Source organism: Ambystoma mexicanum, chromosome 4p, assembly GCF_040938575.1.
Source record: "Ambystoma mexicanum isolate Mex_15411 chromosome 4p, UKY_AmexF1_1, whole genome shotgun sequence".
Classification (NCBI taxonomy): Eukaryota; Metazoa; Chordata; class Amphibia; order Caudata; family Ambystomatidae; genus Ambystoma; species Ambystoma mexicanum.
Window position 1 is genome coordinate 122103914 of NC_090927.1, and position 4870 is coordinate 122108783.

The following is a 4870-nucleotide window of genomic DNA, read 5'->3' on the forward strand; positions in this document are numbered from 1 at the left end:
TGCCTAATGTCTTTTTTGGTAGTGGAATAAAACCAAGAGACCAACCATACAAAATGATATTTGCACGGTAAGAATGGCAAAGACTGCTAACACAGATTTAGGTGTCCTCGAAGTCCTAGAAGAACATTAGTGAGATGGTTGTACCAAAGCATCCCAATGAGACTAGTGCTTGGATTGTAAATAATAAATTGCCACGGCCCAAATAGTTTCTAGTATGCATGTTCCATGTCAGGGTTTGCTATCCCTTCCCAAGAGTGTCAACCATAGTAGTAGTCTCCGCTTCAGTCAGGCTGCTTCTGGCAGTAGGGAAGTCGGGAGCAAACGGATGGGTAGCTAACACCAAAGCTGAGGAGGAGGACCTTCATTAAAGAAAAACGTGAGTGAGCAGGCAAGCTGTGAGCAGCCATGGGTCAGAGGAAAGAAAGGCTGACTAGTCCGCGCCAAGTAACTGAGCTTCGCCATCTCTGTGAGCTGCATAAAAATAAATCTCATATATAAACCGCAGTGGCTCACCTGTTAGTGTTTGGCCTGTAATTCTAGGCCCAATAATACCAAGGCCCTACCATGGCACAGAGAACCACCAGCCTCAAATCAAGAGCGGTCAGAAGAGGACCGGGATCCCCGGGGCAAGACCAGGCTCTAGCGACCAGTTTTAAGTGTGTTGGTCTCCTCAGCGGAGACTACCATTAAGAAGGCTGTTTCAGACATGCTGATCCCCATACAGCTCAGATTGAACAAAATGGAAGCTCACATGTGGGGGGGTCCTCCAATCCCCCAAAGTAGTTGGTAGTGCGCAAAAGAAAAGGCTAGTTTGTATGGAGTAGAATACCAGCCTGCAAGAGGAAAGAATCTGTTGATTTCCCCCCCCCCCCCCAACCCAGGCCACAAGCCTATGAAGGATCTGCCGATTGCTTTTTCAGATGCCTTAGACCGGCTTAAGAAAGCATTCCTGGAAAAGACAGACGGCACTCCCAGCGCCAGATTCTCTTGCCTGGAGGTAAATTACAGGGGCTCAGAAAAATTGGATCTTGTCTGAGGCCAGAAAGGAGACTCCAAAAGGATCACCAGAAATGAGTTTAGACTCCTATCAAGATGCGGCCAAGAGCAGAATCCTGCACTAGTACATAGCAAAATGCAGCAGCTGAACAAATGTTCGGCGTCGAGGACCTGATCCACCCCAAGTCCTTGCAGTGGTCCCAGTCCCCTAGAGTGGCGGAGTACCTTAAAGCAAGGCTCTGGAAAGCCTTAGACAAAGAGTTTAGAAGGGGGCTCAGAGTGGAATGGTCAGGACTGGACATAGAAGGCAAGGTGGCCACAACCCCTAAACTAGATACCACAGTGATGCATTTCTTGGGGAAATCCTGCAAGGATCCTAGAAAAGGTATACACTGAACCTGGAAAGATTGTCAAGACAAGCTACTTGATATTGCTGACTCGCTGGGATCCTGGACCTGTCTGAGGTAGCCGTGGCTATAGGAACGCAGATTGTTCCGCTAGCTGGATGGGCTCAGTGTGCCGTCTGCTTTCTAGGCAATGTCAATTGTGTGACCTCTGAGAGGCGGAAGGAAGTGGTCATAAAAATAAATACAAACCTACCTATGAGGGCTTTTCCCCTGAAGTCGGTTCCTCGGCACAGGGGCTTTTGTTGGGTCCCCTCACCCCCTTTGCAAAGGAAATTGCAAACATTGTCAGCATCTTAACTGCACTGGACAAAGTAGTGTCTTCAAAGAGGTATTCTCCTTCTAAAATGTTCGCAAGGGCCGTAAGAAGCAGGTGCTACTATTTCTGCTGCTTCGCCTTGGATGGCAGGTTCCAGCAGAGCTGACCAGCATCCCATATGACAAAGACCAGATGGTCACAGCTGGAGAAGCCCAGCGAGAAAACAGGAACAGGGTGTTATTTGCACAGTGCCGTTGGTCCCAATAGCAGGACAGCATGTTTTCGCACATGTGTGGGGTGCCTTATCGAATGATTAGGTCAGGGAGACAGTCGGAGGCTTTCATCAGAGTTATTTGCTAAGCCCGCCCAGTCAATCTCCCAGGCTGAGAATGTTTGCAGCAGACCGACTGGCCCTAGATGAAAAAGTACACAATTGGCGCAGAAAGGGGGATTCATCTGGTAGCACATTGCTCTCAAGGGTTTAACGGCAGCCTCTTCCTAGGAAGAAGGAAAGCGAACGTCACAGCAGTCATCAATCTGAAGGGCCTAAACAGTTTCCTCTTGTACGGGCACTTCAAACGGGAGGGATTTGACATGGTCGGACGCCTCACTACCAAGGGATTGGCTAATCCGCCTGGACCATAAGGGCACTTACCTGGCGGTCCCGATTTTCCCACCCCACAGATGTTGCACTAGGGGTGATATATGCCCCATTCATGGCCGATGTGTGACTTACAATTACCAATGAAAATTACTTTTCATAGTATTTTTGTTTTGACACCAAATGTTTAATTGCTTCTCTTAACACGTAATCCTAGTTCCTATGCTATAAGTGGAACATGTTAACTATATAGAGCAACAGTGCCATCTTTGTATAATAAAGTGGACAAACACAGATTATCATTACTAAACTGATAACTCTGCAAGATCTTCTAACACTAGGCACTCGGCATGTGCAGTTTTATTTTATTGGTAGGGTGCCGAAGCCAGCAGGCGTCATGGCACACAAACCCAGGAAACTGCAACAACAAAGACAGCACAGGTGACCAACGTGGGCAAGAGAGTCAGAAGTGGGGCGGCCTCTATACAAAGAGGCATGAGAGCGTTGGTTAAAAAAACAGTTTTCAATCTCTGGCAAAAGGGATTTTATTCCTTTACCAGCCTGTGCTCCAAAGTCAAGGAATTCCAGATTTTGCGGCCTTGAGGCAGAAGGATCTGCTTGGACAACTGAAAAGAGCCAATTTAGGGATGTTGACCAAAGCCGAAGAGCGCAACTTCCTTGGTGGCTCATAAAAGGATACTGGGGGAGTATTTTTTTAATATAGACTGGGGGAGGGGCAAAACCATTTACAGCTCTATGGGCTAGAGGGGCATCCTTAAATTCCAGCCGGGAGGCCACGGAGCCAATGGAGATCTCGCCGACCTTCAGAAATATCTCTTCTAGCGCTTTTTGTGATAATGCAAACTGCATCATTTTGAGAGGGCATGATGTTTTTCTTGTTGGCCCAATTAATAATGCATTGCCATGGTCCAATCTGGACATCACAACCGCATGGGCCACTGAGGAGCAACTGGATGCCAACAGAAAGGCACGCAGGTTTTTCAGCAACTAGTTAGGACCATTTTTTTTATATCTGGATGATATGAGCGTTTGCACTAAGCAGGGGATCAAGATGGAAGCCCAGAGATTTACCACTCTGTGAGACCGAAATTGGACAACCATGAATGGAGAATGATCTGTAGCTGCAATCTAATTTTGCTTAAGCATGCCTGGTGCCAAAAACCAACAGCTCGGTCTTCTCCCCATTCAAACGCATGCAGTTTTTGCTCATCCAGGACTCAACACAAAGATGGTCTGAATGACGGCATCCTTGGCATAATCCCCTCTTAACTCAACTAGCTGGGTGTCATCCGCATAGTTCGAGAAATACACTCCAGGCTCATCCAACAGGTAACAGGTTGAATATAAAGGTTGAAAACGGGGGGAGGAGGGCATACATGCTCCCTGAGGGGACCCCACGGAAATGGGTGAAGAGGGAGAAATGGCCTCACCCCAACATACTCAAGAGGTACGATTCTGGAGAAATGATCTCACCTATAGGATTGAGTCAGCGACCATGTTTCTCTAAGGCAAGCAGGAGATGGTCAAGAAGACCAAAAGCCGCTGATAAATCCAGCATGCCAGAGCAACCTCCATCCGATATTCTTAACATGTGCGTTTGGAGATCTAAAAGAGTGGTCACAGTACCGTGGAGGGGTCTAAAGCCAGACCTTCTGGGATGCAGGGTGTTGGTCTTCTCCACGAAGGCTTATATTTGGTTAGTAGCACATTTATCAAACACCTTGAGGAGAAAATGATGGAGATGGAGTGCAGGTTACCAGTGTCATTTGAGTCCAGTCCTGGTTTTTTAACCAGAGGGGTGATGGTGGCTTTCTTTATGGAATCAGGGACTTGATTACTAGCAAAAGAGGAGTTGACCAATCTTATCAAAAAGGATGCAAAGATATCCTTTTAGTCTAAGAAAAGGTTGGGGGGGGAATGGTGTTCTCTGGACACTGGAGCGCATAGTCGAACGGGTGGTGGTCATGTCGGTAAGAGACGGGAGGCGAAGCTAAACATATGCTCTGATTATTTTGAAGAGTCTGGAGGGAATGGATGTTTTTGTGGTCGGCCCCAGGCCTTGCATGTGCCCGCTGAGATTCCCACCTGGATCTGTGCAGCAAACTGACCTACAGCCACATGTACATGGCCAAGCCACCTAACATGCTGCAGCAATTTTGCCAGTTAAGTGTCATGTAAGCTGACCTGATCAGCATGCACCCCCAGCTCATTGCTGTTCATGAAACACAGGCAATGGAACTTACATGGTTGCTGCTTCTTGATGCACTATAAATAACTGTTTTAAAAAAAAAAAAGGTTGCCAAAACAGTACTTCATAAATGAACAGTATCTGAGACATTTAGTGCTGGTACTCAGTCCTGGTAAACAGTCCCACAAATAAAGCACTGATGGAATCCAGGTGCTGCAACTCTTACTCAAGCGGGCAGTGTCTGCTACTGTCCAAAAAGCATTTAAAGACCATAAGTATCCTTACTATATAAGAGAATGCACTTACATCATGTCAATTGGTGTAATTTAAAGTCTTATCAATAGTTTGATAAGCCATAGGTAGCTTATAGTTTAATGCCTCTGCCACAGTCCCAATTGCTT